This window comes from Tamandua tetradactyla (genome assembly GCF_023851605.1).
Source record: "Tamandua tetradactyla isolate mTamTet1 chromosome 25 unlocalized genomic scaffold, mTamTet1.pri SUPER_25_unloc_2, whole genome shotgun sequence".
Taxonomy (NCBI): Eukaryota; Metazoa; Chordata; class Mammalia; order Pilosa; family Myrmecophagidae; genus Tamandua; species Tamandua tetradactyla.
This window is the reverse complement of record NW_027518257.1, coordinates 124,492-147,037: the sequence shown is the minus strand read 5'-3', so window position 1 is coordinate 147,037 and position 22,546 is coordinate 124,492. Positions and strand designations below refer to the sequence as shown.

At 36.5% G+C, this 22,546-nt stretch overlaps 1 pseudogene; it reads right to left on the bottom strand.

Annotated features, from left to right (window-relative positions):
• Positions 1-655: 655 nt before the first annotated feature.
• On the bottom strand, positions 656-1,469 carry LOC143673035 (putative cytosolic iron-sulfur protein assembly protein CIAO1 pseudogene; annotated as a pseudogene).
• Positions 1,470-22,546: the final 21,077 nt, after the last annotated feature.

The following is a 22,546-nucleotide window of genomic DNA, read 5'->3' as shown; positions in this document are numbered from 1 at the left end:
TCACATACTGCTCATTAAAGAAATCCGTTGTTGCTTGAAAAACAAGTGGCTTTTTCAAATCCTCTATATAATCTTAGGTTTTTCTCTGATTAATATGTTAATTGCTGAGATAAGCTTAAAGTGAAACCTGAAAAAAGTACCATGCAAAAAATAGCCAAAAGAAAGCTATTCTACTCTAGTTAATATCAACAGAAATATATTATGGCAAAAATATTAGTAATGATGAGAAATATTTTTAAATTATCTATTTCACCAGTAAGAGTATAGCAGTTCTAAATTTATAAGTATTTAATTAAATTCAAAATGTAAAGAATATAATTTGGTAGAATTAAAAAGGGTAACCCAAAAATACAGAATCAGTTTATGATAATTTTACTTTTTCAATAGAGGGAATTGAAGAAACATGACAAATGGAAGTTACTTCTCTTCCAAGATGCTGAGTGTGTTTGCTCCTCTGGCACTTGGTAAGCACGTGAGATGCATAATTGTCTTCCTTTCTAGTGAGTTCTCCCGGCACCCTTGTGGAAGACTCCTGGTGAGCTCCACTGCTGCTCTGAAACCTCCTTAAGTGTCCAATGGCATCTGATATAGCAGCTTTCTGTTTACCAGGCTCAGTCTGCAGCATCTTGGGGAACTTTGACTGCCATTCAATGGATTAAAGCCACAACCTCTGTAAGAAAGTCTGAATCTCAGCCCACATCAACTGACAACAAGCAGTATCATAATTGCTCTTAAAGGAAAAGCCAGATAATCTGGAGAAACATTTCCAGCTAGGCTCAGAGCCACTGCATTCCACCACTTGCTTGTCGCCTTGTAGGCACTGGCACAAAATATGCATAGCACAGTTATCAGCACAAGATGTCAGGTGCTGGCTACTGGAGACAAAGTTAATGCTCCAAAAGGTGGGATTGTGACTTTCTAGGGTGGTGCAACATACCTTGTCATCTTCTTCATCCTGGTGCAGGTTCACTGTGTCATTTCAGCTGGTAAAAGCCTAAAATTCCTGGTTTGGGTTCCAGACCACATGCTGGACATTCTAAGTATGGGAGTTGAGGACACTCACATGTTCATACTCATTCTCTTCATCAAATTCCCTGAGAGACATTCTTATCTTGGTTGCAGTTTGCTAGGTATTTGCCAGATGGGGCCCATGCCACTGCTTTGACCTCATTTCCTTCACCTTCCAAAGTGTATCCTTTTTCACTTCCAAATACAAGCAACAGCTTCAAAGCTGGTAGAAGCCATCTGATTCTCAAAGGGAGATTAAGCCTCCATTCACACAGTTCTCTGGTTACCCTCAAGAAGACAGACTTGCAGATCCATCTGCCACCCTCATGACCCCAGTGGTTGAGTGTATGGTCACCCATAGGTGAAGCCAGTAGGATCCTTGTTGGGTTCCAGGCCAGGAACCAGCAATGAGAGTCCACCTAGGCTGGGATATGGCTCAGCAGCACTAGAAAGTTCATCATGGAAACCCAGCACAGGGTGAGGGGTTTGGCAGCCACATACCAAGCCAGCTGTGGATCCCACATTCCAGTCCCAGAAATGCATATTGAAGTCACCTGTGTTAGTCAGACTGGTCTGATTCCCAGGTCTAAATTTTTAACATGTAATGATTTATTTGTAATCACTTCTGCCAATTTCCACCTTTTCATTGGCAAAGTTATTCACTTTGCATTTAAATTCATTCCCAATAAGATAGAATGACCATTTCATTATTTGGTTTCTATATGTCATATGTACTTTTGATCCTTGTTTTCTCCATTTTCCTTTTCTTTGTTTAATTCATTTTGCTTTAATACTTCCTTTTGCTCTTCTCATTTTCTTTACTGATTTCATATTTTCTTAATGGTTGACCTGGGGATTATAATTTATATTTAAATAAATAGAAAAGTTTGGGTTAATATCAAAATAGTTTTAGTAGTGTACAAATACTCTGTTTTTATACATGCCTTGTTTCCTTTAGGTTATTGTCACAAATTGAATCTTTATACTTAATGTTCTGTGTAAGATAAATAAATACGGTTTTATGCTTTTACCTTAAGTTAATAGGGTTAAGAGAGGAGTTGCAAACAATCCCAGGCTGCAAATAACCTCCTGTCCCCCATTGTGTCACACTGCAAGTATTGGAAACAAGTTACGGTGTGTGAGGATTTCTGGAAAGATGGATGAAAAAGATAGATCAAGTTCAGACCTGCTCCAAGGAAAAGGTAGAGAAGGGATGGGAGGACAACTGATACAGCAATTCAAGAGTGTAGCTGACCTGGGAGATATTCTGCACCACATATGGCGGCCCTGGTTGCAGAGACTGAGAAACTGAGAATCAGAATACTGGAGCATAACATGGAAGTACTGAGCCCACAGAACTACATGGATGGGGAAATGGGGACTAGGTAGTAAGCCAAGCTGTGTTCCTTGAATGTGCTACCCACATTAGCACAGCTCCACGACCCATGAATCACCCCATGGCCCCTGAATCACTCCACACTCCATGCACCTGAATGCTGTCACCTGCACCCACCCCCATACTCCAAGCACCTCTGCCCCACTAACTCACAGTGTGTGTAACCACCACACACCCCCACCTCAAGAGCAGCCCAACCCACCTTTCTGGCATGTCTCCTGAGCCCTACCTCCTTCTCCATGCTCCCTGCAGGTTGTCAGCAGTGCATAAATGCCATGGACACATACCTCCAAACCCAGGCTACAACCAGCCCCCTACTCCCCACAGTATCACAGTGCCTCATCCAAAACCCTCTGAGCTCCACATGTCAGTTTGTGGCACTCCTAGATCTGCACCTATGCTCAGCCCCAGTTTTGGTCCTCAGCTCTGGGAATATCAGTTTACGGTATGCATAAACCTGTGAATGTGCATGGCCACAATCATGACCTTCATGTCTGGGAACATCAGTTTATGTCATTCCTAGGCCTGCACATATGCGAGGCCCTTAGTCACATGTCCCAGCTCTGAGAAAGTACAGACCTGAACAGTTAGGTCACATCTGACCCCAGATAATGGAGGCATAATGACAAACCAGTGCCACAGCTCTGTGCATTTGCACAAAGGGCGCCACATCTATACTTATGCACAAGTTACATTCCCAGACCTGTGCACTCACACAGCTGCATCTTCTCTGGTCACTAGTCAGCCATATTCACAAGCACCAGTAAAGCATTCCAAACTTGCAGCTACACCCATACTGCAGCAAATCACCACACGGTTGTACCCAACCCTGTAACATGATTCCTGCTCCACATTCACCTCACAAACACAAGACTTTAAACTATTGAAGGAAATAAACTCCCAAAGTAAATCTATCAATATATTTACATGCAATGAAAACAAGAGATCACTAAGCATATCAAAATGCAGATATAGCACAGCCTAATGACCAAAATAAAGCATCAGAGGAAACAAAGGCATTGGAACAACTAATCAAAGATATTCATACACCTCTACTTAATAAAATACATGGGATAACTAGTGGCACAAAGGAGGTCAAGAAGAAATAAGAGATCATAAAGAAGAATTTGAAAGAATAAATAGAAAAATAACAGCTATTACAGAGATTAAAGACTATGTTGACCAAATAAAAAACATACTGGAGGCACATAACAGAAGATTTGAAGAGACAGAAGAAAGAACAAGTGATATAGAGGACAGGATAACAGATTTCAAACACCGAAAACAGCTAATGGCAAAGATGATGGAGATATTTGCATTGGATCTCAGGGAAATGACAGACAAAAGAAAATACATGAATATAAGAACCATTGGTTTCCCAGAAGGAGAAGAAAGGAATAAAGGGCCAGGAAGAGTAGTTGAGGATGTAATGGGAGAAAACTATCCAAACCTTATAAAGGACATAAATATACAAGTCAAAGAAGCCCAATGTACTCCAAACAGAATAAATCCAAATAGGCCTTCACTGAAGACACATACTAATCAGTCTGTTAAATGTTGAGGAGAAGCAGAAAATTCTGAAAGCAGCAAGACAAAAACAATCTACTACATACAAGGGAAACCACATTCAGACTGAGTTCAGATTACTCAACTGCCACCATGGAGGTGAGAAGGCATTTAAGATCCTAAAAGAGGCAGACTTCCAACCAAGAATTCTGTACCTAGAAAAATTGCCCTTCAAGACTGAGGGAGAGATTAAAATTTTCACAGAAAAACAAATCTTGAAATAATTTGTCAACAGGAGACCAGTTTTACAAGAAATAATAAATAGAGTTTTGTTAAATGAATGAAAAAGGCAGGAGAATGAGGTCTGGAGGAGAGCACACCTGAAAGGATAAAAAGAGAAGGAGGAAAAAGAATTTATATTTCTGAAAAATAAAATCATAAAGATAAGATGGTGGACCCAAGAAATGTCTTTTCAGTAATAACTTTGAATGTTGACAGACTAAACTTATCAATTAAAAGATACAAATTGGTAGAATGGTTTAAGAAATATAATCTAGCTATATGCTGCTCACAAGAGGCTAATTTTAGACAAATTGATACAAATAGATTGAAAGTGAAAGGGTGGAAAACTATTTTCCATGCAAATTGTAAACAAAAGGTAGCAGGAGTAGCTATACTAATATTGGACAAAATAGATTTTAAATGTAAAGACATTGTACAAGACAAATAAGGACACTATACATTAATTAAAGGCACAGTGCACCAAGAAGATATTAGAATCATAAAATTATATGCTCCCAATCAAACAGCTCCAAAGTACATGAGACAGACATCGGCAAAAACGAAGGGAGTGATAGATGTTTCAACAATAATGGCAGAAGATTTCAAAACACCACTCTCCTATATTAATAGAACAACCAAACACAAGATCAACAAGGAAACAGAGAAGTTGGACAACTTGATAAATGAATTAGACCTAACAGATATATATAGGTCATTGCACCCCAAAACCAAAGGATATATTCTTCTCTGGTACTCAGGGATCATTCTCCATGTTTGATCCTATGCTAGGCACAATGCAGGTCTTCATAAATTTTAAAACATTGAAATTATTCAAAGTTTCTCTGATCACAAAGGAATGAAACTCACTCTCAAAAATCATCAAAGAACAGGAACATTCACAAATATATGGAGAATAAATAATACCCTTTTAAACAAGTGGATCAAAGAAGAAATTGCTAGAGAAATCAATAGCTCTCTGGAGAGGAATGAAAATGAAAGCAGAACTTATCAGAACTTATAGGAGCAAAGGCTCTGCTAAAAGGGAAATTTCTTGCCCTTAATGCATATATTTAAAAAAATGACAGAGCAAAATGTAAGGACTTAACTCTCACCTGGAGGAACTTGAGAAAGAACAGTAAACTAACCCAATAGTAAAAAGAAGACAAGGAACAGAGATTAAAGCAGAGGTAAATGCATGGAGAACAAAAGAACAATAGAAAGACTCAATTGGTTCTGTGAGAATATGAATAAAATTGATGGGCCACAAGCAAGACTGACACAGAAAAAAAGAGAAAATGCAAATTAAAAAAATCAGAAATGAGAAAGAATGTGTTACCATAGACCATGAAGAAATAGAAGAAATCATAAGGGGATACTATGAACAACTATAGGGCAATGACTAGACAACTTAGATGCAATGGACAAATTCCTGGAAACACAAACAAGCTGCACTGACTCAGGAAGAAACAGAAGATCCCAACAAAGCAATCACAAGTAAATAGATACAAAAATCATCAAAAATCTCCCTAACATGAAAAGCTGTGGGTCAGATGGTTTCACAGAGGAATTTTATTGAACATTCCAAAGAGAATGAACACAAACTACTCAAACTTTTCCAAAAAACTGAGGAAAAAGAAACTCAATGTAACTCATTTTATGAAGCTAATATAATGTTAATATCAAAACTGGGTAAAGATGCTATAAGAAAACTATGGGCCAGTCTTCTGAATGAACATAACTGCAAAAATTCCCAGCAAAGTATTAGCAAATTAAATCCAACAACACATTACAAGAAGTAGACACCATGACCAAGTGTGGTTTATACCAGAAATACAAGGAAGGTTCAACACAAGAAAGTCAAGTAATGTAATACAACACATTAACAAATCAAAATGGAAAAATCACATGATTATCTCAATTGATGCTGAAAAAACATTTGACAAAATTCAACATCCTTTTCTGATAAAAATACTGTAAAAGATGGAATCAAAGGTAGATACCTCAACATGATAAAGGAAATATATGACAAACTGAAAGCCGGCATCATACTCACAGGAAAGAGATGGAAATTTTTCCCCTCTAAGATCAGGAATGAGAAAAGGATACACACTGTCATCACTATTATTCAACATTGTGCTAGAAGTTTTAGATAGAAGAATCAGGCCAGGCAAAGAAACAAAAATTAGAAAGAAAGATGTAGGTTATTTGTAGATGACATGATACTATACTTGGAAGACCCTGAGAAATCAACAGTAAAATTACTCAAGCTAATAAACAAATTCAACATATGTGGTATGTGGCAATATATAATATTAATGTACAAATATCAGTAATGTTTATATGCCCAAGCAATGATGTAACAGTAGTCAGTTAAGAAAAAAACTCCATTCAAACTAGCAACTAAAAGAATCAAGTACTTAGGAATGAACTTAACTAAGGACTTAAAGGACTTGTAGACAGAAAACTACATAAGATTTCTAAAGGAAATCAAAGATCTAAATAGGTGGAAAGACATTCCCTGTTCATGGTTAGGAAGGCTAAATATAGTTAAGATGTCAATTCTCCCCAAATTGATTTACCAATTCAACACAGAACCAAAAAATCTGTAACAACCTACTTTGAAGACTTGGAAAACCTAGCTACCAAATTCATCTGAAGGGAAGGAGACCTCAAATTGCTAAAAATCATCTTAAAAAAGAAGAACAAAGTGGAAGGATGAGCGCATTCTGACTTTAAATCCTGTTATAAAGCCACAATGGATGAAGCAGCATGGTACTGGCACAAAGAAAGAAACATTGATCAATGGCATCAAGGATGCAGAAATAGAACAAGTCTATGGTCAACTGATATTTAAGAAGTCTGTAAATCCTCTGAACTGGGACAAAATAATCTTTTCAATGATTGAGCATGGAAGAACTGGATATCAATAGTCAAAAGAATGAAAGAGGACCCCTATCTTACACCCTATACAAAAATTAACTCAAAGTGGATAAAAAACCTAAACATAAGAACTAGCTCCATAAAGCTTATAGAAGAAAATGTAGGGAAATATCTTAAAGATCTAGTAATAGGAAGCAGTTTCTGAAACTTTACAATCAAAGCACAAGCAACAAAAGAAAATACAGATAAATGGGAACCCCTCTAAATCAAATACTTCTGCACTTCAAAAGACTTTGTTCAAAAGGTGAAGAGGCACTCAACTCAATGGGAGAAAATATTTGGAAATCACATATTAGACAAAGGTTTGATATCCTGTATATACAAAGAAATCATACAACCCAACAACAGAAGAACAAACAACCCAATTATAAAATGGGCTAAGGATATGAATAGGTATCTCTCAGAAGATGAAATAAGATGGCCCAAAAGCACATGCAGAGATGTTCATTTTCACTGGCAATAAGGGAAGTGCAGATCAAGCCTACAAAGACATACTACCTCAGACCCATAAGAATGTTTGTGATTAAACAAACAGGAAACTATAAATTCTGTAGAGGTTGTGGAGAAATTGGAACACTTATGCACTGCTGGTGGGAAGGTATAATGTTGCAGCCAGTATGGAAGACTGTTAAGCAGTTCCTTAGGAAACTAAATATTGAGTTGCCCTATTACCCAGCAATAGCACTACTTGATATATACCCAGAAAAACTGAAAGCAATGACACAAACTGACATTTGCATACCAATGTTCACAGCAGCGTTATTCACAATCACCAAAAATGGAAACAATCCTAATGCCCATTGACAGATGAGTGGATTAACACAATGTGGTATAAACATATGATGGAATATTATATGGCAGTGAAATCACATCCTGAAACACATGACAGGATGGATGAGCCTTGAGGACACAATGCTGAAGGAAATAAGCTAGACACAAAAGAACAGATACTGTATGATTCCACGGTTATGACCATACCATAGTAAAGGTAAAATGAGAGGCTTATACTACAGAATACAGGGAATGTAGAGATACATGGAAGGTAGGGATAGGTGAATGGTTTGCCAATGAGATTGAACTTCAATGTTAAGGCAATAGACAGAAGGGAAGGTCATTCTCCAGTGGGTTTATAAGTATATTACCCGAGTGAAGATGAACAAGATTGAACAGGATTGTATAGACTTATGTGTCCCACTGATTAACACTAGAAATATAAATTGGTTCTTTCAAGAACTACCTCAAAAATATGATTCATGAACAAAAAGTGCTTAAATCTGGTACAGGTGGAAAGTGCTATTTCATCCTCTTCTCTATCTTTAAAAGGAAATCATCAGCACTACCAAAGCAAGAGTAGAGATAAACAATAGGGGTGAGACAAGAGCTAAGAGGAGGTTTAGATTTACCATTTGGTGAGGATGTGTTTATTGATTTTATTTCTCTTGGGAACAGTAAAATTATATAAAATTGAGAGTGTTGATGAACTGTGGACTTTAGGTACTATACATGTTCTCTGATGAATGCAGGTGGCTGCAAGATGCAGATTGAGAAGTAGATTGATGAATGATGGAGTATACTTATGAATGAATGTTTTGCTGCTACAAAAAAGAAACAAAGTCAAGAATCAAGCAAGGATGTTAATGAACATGTGGGGCATTTTGTGAGACAAAATAAGCCAGAAACAAAACAACAATGCTATGGTCTCCTCTAGAAAATGCTTATAAGGAAATAGGGACCTGTATTGTAAACTTTTATAGAAGACCCATTTAGTCTGGAGTGGAAATTATTATTTCTGAATTTTGAGAGGCCTTTTTTTTTATATTTTGAGAATATAAAACCTGATATTAATAGATAAGAATGAAGACAAACAGGCTGGTGTTAAAGTAATTCGGGACACAGGGGTAAGGAAGACAATGTCTATATGTTAGAATCATACATACTCTTTGAGACAAAAAAAAAATATTTAGACTGGAACCAAAATTTTCTATAGCACAGAATCTAACTGAACCTATCTCTATAGCTCACTTGAGCCATTGAAACACAGGGAGCCCAGAAAAAGAAAGAGGTCCTTTAATCCTGTATAGCCAAATGTAATGCCAGGATATGTCATAGAACATATTAAGCAGATAATAAAAAAGTATTGGCAAAGTCTCTTAATGGATGTGAGAAAAAATATGAACTATTAAACTTAACCACCAGGAAATCCCCTGATACTGTGTCAAATGTTATAGACACCCAAATCAGTGGGCCATGCCCTTGATCTTGAGGTTTAATCTTGTAAATCTTATGTCAGAAGCAAAGAAGCTTGGCTTACCTATAGGTGTGCCTAAGAGTTACTTCTGGACAAAATCTTTTTTGCTCATATGTGGCCTCAATATCTCTAAGCCCAACTCCGCAAGTGAAATCATTGCCTTTCCCCCTACATGGGACATGACATCCATGTGTGAAAGTCTCCTTGTTTATGTGGGGGGCAACTCCCAAGGATTAATACAGCCCTGACACTATGGGATCAACAATTACATCCTTACCTAAAGGGAAAAAAGAAGTGCAACTAATAAAATACTAGTGGCAGAGAGAATTCAAATTGAGTGAAGAGGACTACTCTGGAGGTTGCTTTTATGCAAGCTTCAGTTAGACATTGAATAACCTGCTAAATGCTATGAGGACCATTCCAGCCAATCCTAAAGAACACCTATGGCAATATATAAAGTTTCAAAATGGTTCCATGCGCTAGTGTAACTATCCAAAAACTTACAAACTCCATATGGGTCCCTAGACAAGATACATCCTGAATCCTAGAGGGCCCAGCCTCTCCAGAACATTTGAGAGTTCCATCTCCTTACCCCATATTAGTGAAAGACCCTTCCACCATGAAAACTTTAGAATGGCCATAGCCAAATCACCCCTAAAAAGAGGGATGGAAAGATCAAAGATAGTGGTGGTGATATACCAAGAAAATAGGATTTAACAAATGAATATGATGCTGAATCATTAAATTGACATAATTTAGTCTCCAGGATCTTAGATTAGCTAGAAATAAAAGCTTAAAATTGTGGAATTGTTACACATGTCAAACTCTGAAAAATGTTCTACAGCTAATTACGTTGCAGTGCTTTGGAATTGGTTGCTTGTTTTGTATGTATGTTATTTTTCAGAAAAAAGAAAAAAATTTGATTGTGGTGATAAAAGAATTTAAGCTTTCTAGCCTCCTATGTTATTGAACAGCTAGAAGGAAAAAATCTGAGAGGATTGTATGGTAGTACACGACAAACTCTGGGATCTGTCCTGTAACTACTTTTTGAAGAGTCCTTTGAAAACTATTGCTTTTTTATTTCTTTGATTTGCTGTTTCTTTGATTTCTTTTTTGTTTCTTTGATTTCTTTTGATGTTATATAACACAACAAAAGTTTTTAGAAAAGTAAAAAAATATGACATAGGCAGCTAGTACAATGAGCAACACCATGTATATGATGACATTTCTCTCATGTCCTCCAATATTCTCTCTGGCTTTGTCCTCTGCAAGTTTTATTATAATATGTCTTAGCATGGATCTACTCCAGATAATAGCTCTTGAAGTATATCAAGCTTCTTATATGTGTAGATGTATGTCTTTCATTAAATGGAAAGATGTTATTTTTTTCACATATTCTGTCTTCCTCTTTCTTGAATTCCTAATTCTTCTGGGAAATCCTTATGTGAATATTTGTAAGGTCAGTGCTCTTCCATAGGTCCCTTAAGCTCTCTTTTGGCTCATACATTCCTTATTCTTTTGCTCCTCAGAATGGATAATATCAATTGTTTGTTCAAGTTTTCTGATTTTCTTTTGTTTGTTTGACTTCCTTAATCTGATTTTTAAACTTTTTAGTGAAATATTAATTTCAGTCATAGTGCAACTGAGCACCCAAATTTCCGTATGGTTTCTTATTCTTTCCCTTTTTTGATATTTTCTGCTTGGTGATACACTTTTGATTTCCTTTATTTCATTGTCTATAGTTTCATGAGAACTATTAGAATATATCAAAGAGCTAAGTTATATCTTTTTCTAGTACAATATCTGTAATTTCTCATGGAAAGATTTTGTTAGTTTCCTTCTTATTCTTCCTTGGAGGGGGCCATATATTCTTGTTACTTTGCATATCATAATTATTTTTGAAAACTGGATATTTTGGATATTATAATATGATAACTAATGTAACCTGATTTTCTTCTTTCCCTTTATTTTTGTTGCATTTGGGTAGCTACTTATGTTACAGAGATTTCCATGTATGTTTGGATCTGAAATCAAAATGAAATAAAACAATTCAATCAATATACATATTCTCCAGTTATTTTATGAGCCAGTTTGTAGCCCTAGCCATGTATTTAGCCTCTTGTTTTCTTGGTTTACAAAGATATTTTCAAACCCTTGTCCTCCAATCTATCTCTTTCATCAGGCTTTCCCTTTTTTGTCTTTTGTTCTGTCTTTTGCTTTTCCTCTTAACCTTTAACTCAGGTGAATATGGGCAGTATTGCTTTTAATTGCCTTCAAAAGTCACCATCTGGAAGACACTATCTACCCTGAAGGGGGTCTAAGGGTGTATAAAAAAAGTATCAGTCACACTTGGAGCCAGCAGTTATATCATAATGCACAGCCAAATTATAACAAAAATGTAGCCTATATTTTCCAGTCTGCCACTAAGAAATCACATCAGGAACATAAGCCACTGACTCCAAAGCCTCTTCTAATATATGGAATGTGGGATCTGTGACCAGCAAGTAGAAATAATGCAATATGTTCTTAATGAAATTTTGTGACTTCATCACTAAGCACTTCTCTGGTTGTTCTATTTTTAAAGCAATTTTACTGAGATATATTCACATACTACACAATCCATCCAAAGTGTACAATCAACATTCTACAGTGTCATCACACAATTCTTTACTCATCACTACAATCTAGTTTACAAATATTTTATCACTACAACAAAACCGCAAAACAACCCCAAACTCTCCATACCCCTTTTCCCCCCTTATTGACCTTTAGTATTGATGATATTCATTATTGTTGATGAATATTAATATACTACTGCTAAGTATAGTCCACAGTTTGCAGGAGCTGCATTTTTCCATGAACCACTCTGTGATGTACTCCTTCTAACGACTGTACGTTTGTTCTAGTTCATGAAAGAACATTTTTATATTTGTACTGTTAATCAGTCATTTTCTATCAGAGTTCACGCTCTTACATAGACCTGTGTTTTATCCTTTAAATTTCCTTTTAGTGACATAAAACTCTAAATTTCCCTTGTCAACCACAATCACAACTCTAATTTAGCACTGTTAATTACACTCACCATAATACACCACTAACACTTCTTTCCATTGCCAAACATTTAAATTCACCCAGTTAAAACTTCTGAATATGTTAAGAATCCACTCCCCATTCTCTCCACTCATTCTAGCTCCCAGTTACCCATAATCAGACTTTAAATCTATAAGTTCACTTGTTATAGTTAGCTCATATTAGTGAGGTTATACAATATTTACCCATTTGTGCCTGATCTATTTCACTCAAAATAATGTCCTCAAGTTTTCATCCATGTTGTTTCATGCTTTAGGACTTCACTCTTTCTTACTGCTGAATAATCCGCCATATGTATATACCTTATTTTGTTTACCATTTACTGGTTGATGGAAACTTGGGTTGTTTCCATTTTCTTGAATTGTGAATATTGTAGCTATGAATAGTGGTGTACAAATGATTGTTCATGGCCCTTCTGTTATTCTACATATCAGTGGGATTGCTAGGTTATATGATAATTCTTTACTTAGCTTCCTGATGAACTACCACACTGTCTTCCATAATGCTTATACCATTTTACATACTGACCAACAGTAAATGTGTTCTTATTTCTCCATAATCTCTCTATCACTATGGCTTTTCTATTTGTTCAATAGCAGCTACACTAACAGATGAAACTTACATTTCACTGTGGCTTTGACTTTCATTTTCCCTCATAGCTAGTGATGTTGAGCCTCCTTTCAAATGCATTTTTGACATTTGTATTTACTATTTGGAAAAGTATCTATTCAAGTTCTTTCCTCATTCTTTAATTGGATTGTCTTTTGTTGTTGTTGTTGAGTGTAGTATTAATTTATATACTCCAGATAGTAAACCATTATCAGATATGTGGTTTCCAAATATTTTCTCCCATTGAGTCAGCTGACTTTTCATTTTGATGTGCAAAAGTATTCACTTTGGAGGAGGGGCTATTTATCTTTTCTTTTTTCATTTGGGCAGGCACTGAGAATCGAACCCATGTCTCTGGCATGGCAGGTGAGAACTCTGCTTACTGAGTCACTGTGGCCTCCCCCATCTTTTTTGATATAGGAAAAAAATAGTATATGCAAGTATATATATATACACAAGATTACAGATTACCAGGGGTGTGGGTGGAGATAATGCTTAATGGATGCAGTTTCTTTCATGAATCAGGTGCCCTCACTCTTTCTAAGCCCAAAATCTGCAAGTGAAACCATTGCCCTCTGCACTATGTGGGACATGACATCTGGGGGTGATGTTCTCTCTGGCGGCATGGGAGATGATTCACAGGGATGAGTCTGGCCCTGGCACCATGGAATCAACAATTTCATCCTCAACAAAAAGGGAAAAGAAGTGTCACTAACAAAATATCAGTGGCTGAGTGAGCTCAAATAGAGTCAAGAGGCTACTCTGGAATTCACTCTTATGCAAGCTTTTCCATAGATGAGAGGGTCTATATCTGAACACTCTATTCTATGCCATTGGTCAGTATATCTATCTTTTTGCCAGTACCATGCTGTTTTCACCACTGTAGCTTCATAATATGCCTTAAAATAAGATAGCATGAGACCTCTGACTTCATTTTTTTTTCTCAGGATACTTTTAGCTATTTGGGGCACCTGCCCTTCTGGATAGATTTGGTTATTGGTTTTTCTATTTCTGAAAAGTAAGTTTTAGGGATTTTAATTGGTATTGACTGAATCTGTAAATCAATTTAAGTAGAATTGACATCTTAACTATATTTAGTTTTCCAATCCGTGAACACAGTATGCCCTTTCATCTATTTAGGTCTTCTGTGATTTCTTTGAACAATTTCTTGTAGTTTTCTTTGCATAAGTCTTTTGTATCTTTATTTGAATTTATTCCTAAATCTTTTATTCATTTAGTTGCAATTATAAATAGAATTCTGTTCTTGATTTCCCCCTCAGATTTTTCATTACTAGTGTATAGAAACACTACAGATTTTTGAGTGTTGACCTTGTAACCTGTCACTTTGCTGTATTCATTTATTAGCTCTAGTAGTTTTGTTGTGTATTCATTAGAGAGATTGATCTTTAGTTTTCTTTTTTTGTAATCTTTGTCTGCCTTTGGTAAGAGGGTGATGTTTGCTTCATGGAATGAGTTAGGTAGCTTTCCCTTCTCTTCAATTTTTTTTAACTTTTTTTATTAATTAAAAAATTAACAAACAAAACATGAAGATATCATTCCATTCTACATATACAATCAGTAATTCTTATATCACATATTTGCATATTCATAATTTCTTAGAACATTTGCATCGATTTAGAAAAAGAAAAAGACAACAGAAAAAGAAATAAAATGATAACAGAGAAAAAAAGATTATACATACGATACCCCTTACCCGTCGCTTTCATTTACCACTAGCATTTCAAACTAAATTTATTTTAACATTTGTTCCCCCTATTATTTATTTTTATTCCATATGTTTTACTCTTCTGTTGATATAGTAGCTAAAAGGAGCATCAGACACAAGGTTTTCATATTCACAGAGTCTCATTGTGAAAGCTTTGTTCAATCATCATCAAGAAACATGGCTACTGGAACACAGCTCTACATTTTCAGGCAGTTCCCTCCAGCCTCTCTGCTACATCTTGAAGAACAAGGTGATATTTACTTAATGCCTAAGAATAACCTCCAGGATAACCTCTCAACTCTGTTTGGAATCTCTCAGCCATTGACACTTTGTCTCATTTCACTGTTCCACCTTTGGTCGAGAAGGTTCTCTAAATCCCTTGATGTTAATTCTCAGCTCATTCTAGGGTTTTTCTCAGTCCCTTGATGCTGAGTCTCAGCTCGTTCCAGAATCTCTGTCCCACGTTGCCAGGAAGGTCCACACCCTGGGAGTCATGTGCCACGCAGAGAGGGGGAGGGTGGTGAGACTGCTCATCATGTTGGCTGGAGAGAGAGGCCACATCTGAGCAACAAAAGAGGCTCTCTTGGGGGTGACTCTTAGGCCTAAATTTTAAGTAGACTTGACCTATCCTTTGTGGGGTTAAGTTTCATATGAACAAACCCCAAGACTGGGGGCTCAGCCTATAGCTTTAGTTGTCCACACTGCTTGTGAGAATATCAAGAATTCAACTTGGGGAAATTGAGTTTTCCCCCATTCTCACAATTCCCTGAAGGGGGCTTGCAAATACTTTTCCAGTCACTGATCAAATCACTCTGGGATTCATCAGGGCATCACTCTGGAAAACCAACAAAATCTCATGTCCTACCTGAGATTCCAAGTACTTATGACATTCAATCAAACTATCTACATGAGTTTTATTAGGAAATACTCTAGTCAAAATATAAATTTTGTAACAAATAAATATTTTTTCCTTTAGTCTCACACATAATGTGACATTTTAAAGTATTAATTATCATCTATTTTCAGTACCCTGCAATAATGACATTCCTTTGTTCTTCCCCATGCAAAAACATTTTTAAAATTTGTACATTGTACATTTCACTATTATTATACACTCTAGGCATTCCTAGAATATACCATCTCGATCTTTACCATCTATCTTTCTTTCTGATTTCATTTATGTCCCCAGCCCTCCTCCCTGTATCATTCTCACATGTAGCTTCATTCAGTATTTTAACATAATTACATTACAGTTAGGTAGTATTGTGCTGTCCATTTCTGAGTTTTTATATTCAGTTCTGTTGCACAATCTGTATCCCTTCAGCTCCAATTACCCAATATTTCACCCTATATCTATCTCCTGATTGTTTCTGTTACCAAGGAAATAGTCCAAGTTTATTCACTAATGTCAGTTCATATCAGTGAGACCATGCAGTATTTGTCTTTTTGTTTTTGGCTAATCACACTCAGCATAATGTCCTTAAGGTCCATTCATGTTGTTACATACTTCATAACTTTATTCTGTCTTACAGCTGCATAATATTCCATCTTATGTAAATGTCACAATTTGTTTAGTCAACTGTCTGTTGATGGACATTTTGGCTGTTTCCATCTCTTGGTAATTGTTAATAATGCTGCTATAAACATTGGTGTGTAAATGTCCATTTGTGTCCTTGGCCTCGTGTCCTTTGAGTAGAGACCGCATATAGATGGGTCCTGTTTTTTAATCCACTCTGCCAGATGATGTCTTTTGATTGGAGAGTTTAATTCTTAACATTCAGTGTTATTACTGCATGGGTAGTACTTTCTTCTACTATTTTCTTTTGGATTTTATATGTCATATGTAATTTTCCTTCTTTTTATCTTTACTCATAGTCTTCCTTTCTATATTCTTCTCCACACCTCTCTCTTTTCTCTTTGTATCTGTCTCTAATGTTCCCTTTAGTATTTCTTGCAGAGCTGCTCTCTTGGTCACAAATTTTCTCAGTGATTTTCTGTCTGAAAATGTTTTAATTTCTCCCTCATTTTTGAAGGACAATTTTGCTGGATATAGAATTCTTGGTTGGCAGTTTTCTCCTTTAATAATTTAAATATATTATCCCACTGTCTTCTCACCTCCATGGTTTCTGCTGAGAGATCTGCACATAGTCTTATTGGGCTTCCCTTGTATGTGATGGATTGCTTTTCTCTTGCTGCTTTCAAGATCCTCTCTTTCTCTTTGACCTCTGACATTCTGATTATTAAATGTCTTGGAGTGTGTCTATTTGGATCTATTCTCTTTGGGGTAAGCTGCACTTCTTGGATCTGTAATTTTAAATCTTTCATAAGAGTTGGGAAATTTTCAGTGATAATTTCCTCCATTGGTTTTTCTCCTCCTTTTCCCTTCTCTTCTCCTTCTGGGACACCCACAACACATATATTTGTGCGCTTCATATTGTCTTTCAATTCCCTGAGTCCCTGCCCATATTTTTCCATTTTTTCCTTATAGTTTCTGTTTCTTGTTGGATTTCAGATGTTCCATCCTCCAGTTTTGAAATCCTATGTTCTGTCTCTAGAAATCTACCATTGTAGGTTTCCATTGTTTTTTTTTCATCTCTTCTACTGTGTCTTTCATTCCCATAAGTTCTGTAATTTGTTTTTTCAGACTTTCAGTTTCTTCTTCTTTTTGTTCTTTCCTTGCCTTCTTTATATCCTCCCTCAATTCATTGATTTGGTTTTTGATGAGGTTTTCCATGTCTGTTTGTGTATTCTGAATTAATTGTTTCAGCTCCTGTATGTCATTTGAATTGTTGGCTTTTTCCTTTGACTGGGCCATAACTTCAATTTTCCTAGTGTGATTTGCTATTTTTTGCTGGTGTCTAGGCATTTAATTACCTTAATTAGTTTATTCTGGAGATTTCTTTCACTTCTTTTATCTAGGGTTTTCTTGCTGGATGAATTTGTTGTCTATCTGTTCTTTGACATTCTGTTCAGCTTTATCTGGACCTTTAGCTTAAGTTTTATTTAACAGAGGAGAATTTTTCAGTTCTTGTTTTCTTGTTTCTTGCCCTGCTTGTGTGGTGCCTTTCCCCCCTACACACACTTAGGAGGGTCTACTTAGATATTATAGACCCCAGCCAGATTTTCCCAGACCAAACTGGCCTCCTATCAGGAGGAAAGAGTCACCTGCGTCAGTTTTCCCTGCAGGTGAAGACCCAGCAGGTTGAAAGACTTTCCTGTGAAGTCTCTGGACTCTGTTTTTCTTATCCTGCCCTGGGTGTGGCACTTGTCTGACTGCTGGTCCCACCAGCATAAGGTGATGCAGTACCTTTAACTTTGGCAGACTCTCCCTGCTGGGGGCGTGGTGGAGACAGAAGAAAGGTTGTAGGCTGGTTTTAATGGCTTCAAATTACCAAGCCCTGGGGTCTGAATTCCTTGATGGATGGATTCCACCTGAGTTGGGCTTCACCCCTCCCCGGGGGAAGGCACAGGCTCCAGACAAGCCCCCCAAAGAGCTCACTTCTGCCTATACCTGGGGCAGTTGCAGCCTGAAAAGTCCTGCTGCTGTATCCAGAGGCAGTCAAGCCTTTGTAGATACACAGCCACAAAAACCTCTGTTTCCTTCTACCCCCCCTTTTCTGTCAGTCCTGCCCCCTTAGCACTGGGGCAAAAATGAGCAACTTCTGCTTTGATCAGGTTCACCTAAGTTGGGGGCCTATTTTAGTAGTCAGAATTTGTTAATTAGTTCCACAATTGGCATTTGATTGTGCCCAGTCCCTGCTGCTGGTAAAGTCCTTTCCCTTTCCCTCTGGGAAGTGGCCTTTGGGGGAGGTGTGCTGGCTGCCACAGCTTTGGGAACTCACAATTCTGGGGGGTGTTCACAGCTGGTCCATCTGGTCCAGACTGGGGTACGCTATGTGTCTGGTCACTGACGTGGCCTCAGAAGCTGTTCTGTACTGTTTCCAGTTTTTTTAGTAGTTGTTCTGGAGGATGAACTAAAACATGCATGTTGTTAAGCCACCATCTTGACCCGGAAGTCTCTCCTCTTCAATTTTTTTGAAGCATTTGAGGAGGACTGGTACTAATTCTTTCTGGAATGGTTGGTAGAATTCAGATGTGAAGCCATGTGGTTCTGGATTTTCTTTTTGGGGAGCTTCTTAATGACTGATTCAACTTCTTTACTTGTGATTGGTTTGTTGCGGCCGTCTATTTCTTCTTGAGTCAATGTTTGTTATTCATGCCTTTCTAGGAAGTTGTCTAGTTCATTTACATTGTCAGATTTATTAGCATAAAGCTGTTTACAGTATTCTCTCATTACTTCCTTTATTTCTGTAGGATCGGTGGTAATGTCTCCTCTTCCATTTCTGATTTTATTTATTTGCATCCTCTCTCTTCTTATTTTTTCAAACTCTCTAAGAGTCCATCAATCTTATTGATTTTCTCATAGAACCACCTTCTGGTTTTGTTGATTTTCTCAATTGTTTTCATGTTCTCAATTTCATTTATTTCTGCTCTAATCTTCAGTATTTCTTTCTTTTTGCTTCTTTTGGGTTTAGAATGCTGTTCTTTCAATAGTTCTTCCAAGTGGACAGTTAATTCCTCAATTTTTGTCCTTTTTTTTATATAGGCACTTAGGGCAGTAAATTTCCCTCTAAGCACTGCCTTTGCAGCATCCCATAAATTTTGATATGTTATGTTTTCATTTTCATTTACCTCGAGATATTTACTGATTTCTCTTCTAACTTCTTCCTTGCCCCACTGGTTGTTTAAGTGTGTGTTGTTAAGCCTCCATATATTTGTGCATTTTCTGACACTCTGCCTATTATTGATTTCCAACTTCATTCCTTTATGATCTAAGAAAGTGTTTTGTATGATTTCAGTCATTTTAAATTTATTGAGACTTTTTTTGTGACCCAGCATATGGTTTATCCTTGAGAATGATCCATGAGCAATTGAGGAAAAAGATGTATCCTGCTGTTGTGGACTGTAATGTTCCATAAATGTCTGTTAAGTCTAGCTCATTTATTGTATTATTCAAATTCCCTGTTTCTTTATTGATCCTCTGTGTAGATGTTCTGTTCATTGATGAGGGTGTGGAATTGAAGTCTCCAACTGTTATGGTGGCTGTGTCTATTTCTCTTTTCAGTGTTTGCCTTATGTATTTTGGAGCATTATGGCTTGGTGCATAAATATTTATGATTGTTAAGTTTTCTCATTGAATTGTTCCTTTTATTAATACATAATGTCCTTCTTTTTCTCTTTTTTAATACTTTTATTGACAAAACAACATACAGACATAAACATTCTTAACATATGAACATTCCATACTGTGCATAGTCAGTGGCTCACAATATCATCATACAATTGCATATTTATCACCATGATCATTTCATAGAACGTTTGCATCATTCCAGAAAAAGAAATAAAAAGAAAAAACTCATATGTACCATACCCCTTCACCCTTCCCTCTCATGACCACTAGTATTTCCATCTACCCAATATATTTTATACATTGCTTTTTATTATTGAGTTGTAAGAGTTCTTTAGTTACAAGCCTCTTATCAGGCATGATGTGCAAATGTTTTTTCCATTCTATGTATTGTGTTTTCACTTTGCTTTTCGGAAATTTTTATTAACTTTTTAAATAAAAAATATACAACAGCAAATAAATGCAAACATTCTTAACTTTTGATCTTTCCACACTACATATTTAATCAGTAATTCACAATATCATCACATAGTTGTATATTCATCATCATAATCATTTCTTAGAACATTTGCATCAATTCAGAAAAGGAAATGAAAACAGAAAAAAATTCATACGTACCATACCCCTTACCCCTCCCTTTCATTGATCACTAGCATTTCTATCTAACTTTATTTTGACATTTGTTCCCTCTATTATTTATTTTTATTCCATATGTTTTACTCATCTGTTGATAAAGTAGATAAAAGGAGCCTCAGACACAAGGTTTTCACAATCACACACTCACATTGTGAAAACTATAATATTATACAATCATCTTCAAGAAACATGACTACTGGAACACAGCTCTGCATTTTCAGGCAGTTCCCTAAAACCTCTCCATTACATCTTGACTAACAAGGTGATATCTATTTAATGCTTAAGATTGGCCTCTAGGATAATCTCTCAACTCTGATTGGAATCTCTCAGCCATTGACACTTTATTTTGTCTCATTTCACCTTTCCCTCTTTTGGCCAAGAAGCTTTTCTCATTCCCTTGATGCTGATCTCAGCTCATTCTAGGATTTCTGTCCCATGTTGGTTGGCCACCTTTTGATCCATGTTTCAGCTAACCTTACAAACAAACTGTTAATACCTTTGTTAACCCCTTGAGCTAAAACATTGAATGCAGAATCTGTGCTTGGTGAGCCCATATCAATAAATGCAGCCTGAAGCAGTTTTTTAAAATTTATTTATTAATTAAAAAATTAACAAATGAAATAAAACATTAACATATATAATCAGTCATTCACAATATCATCACTTAGTTGCATACTCATTATTTCTTAGAACATTTGCATCAGTTCAGAAAAAGAAATAAAAAGACAATAGAAAAAGAAATAAAATGAAAACAGAAAAAAAGATTATATCTACCATACCCCTTACCCCTCCCTTTCATTGATCACTAGTATTTCAAACTAAATTTATTTTAACATTTGTTCCCCCTATTATTTATTTTTATTCCATATGTTCTACTCATTTGTTAACAAAGTAGATAAAAGGAGCATCAGACACAAGGTTTTCATAATCACACAGTCACATTGTGAAAACTATATCATTGTTCAATCATCCTCAAGAAACATGGTAACCAGAATACAGCTCTACATTTTCAGGCAGTTCCCTCCAGCCTCTCCATTACATCTTGAATAACAAGGTGATATCTAATTAATGCGTAAGAATAACCTCCAGGATAACCTCTGGACTCTGTTTGGAATCTCTCAGCCATTGACACTTTGTCTCATTTCACTCTTCCCCCTTTTGGTTGAGAAGGCTTTCTCAATCCCTTCATTCTGAGTCTGTACCAGCTTTTTATTCCTCCTACCATAATACTAAATCCTTAAACTCCATTTCCACACATATTACCTTGGTTTTTATCTATATAAATTTGGAAAACTCATACAGTTCTTTTGGAGTACAGTATACCTAATGGGTTGGGCTTTGTACCTCACATTTTGGGCCCTTTTGGGACTTCAGTCATTATAGGTCTGGAAGAAATGAGAGATGTCAGGGATGGGTCATGAAAAGAATTGGAAGTATTTTCCAAGCCAACTGTTTCATGGTTTTCATTTGCAGTTTCATCTGTTAAAACAGGATTACTTACTCCATGGTTAATCCTTTCAAGTAGAGATTGGGTGGCCAACTCCTCAGGGCAGACTAGAGGTGGAGCAGCTACGTCCTCAGAGACGACTATTACAGGGTTATCTAGAAAAGATTCAGCTTGATCTCTCTGCAGCCTTCATAAGTCACTATCCCATTTTTTAGGATCTCACTCCTTTCCAATCAATGCCTTCACTTTAAAGGCAGACACCATGCAAGTTCAAATTTCAGCTTACATTGTAAAATTGCTACTCTAGTAATGAGACTCTTGGTCTGATTTTCAGCTCTCATGTCTACAGCTACAGGAAATAAGATTTTCCTTCAGGGAACTCATAGAAACTTTTACATCTATTAGACAGCACATAACTTTCTCACTTGAAACCTTCAGCTCCTCCCTTTCAGCTCTCATGTCTACAGCTA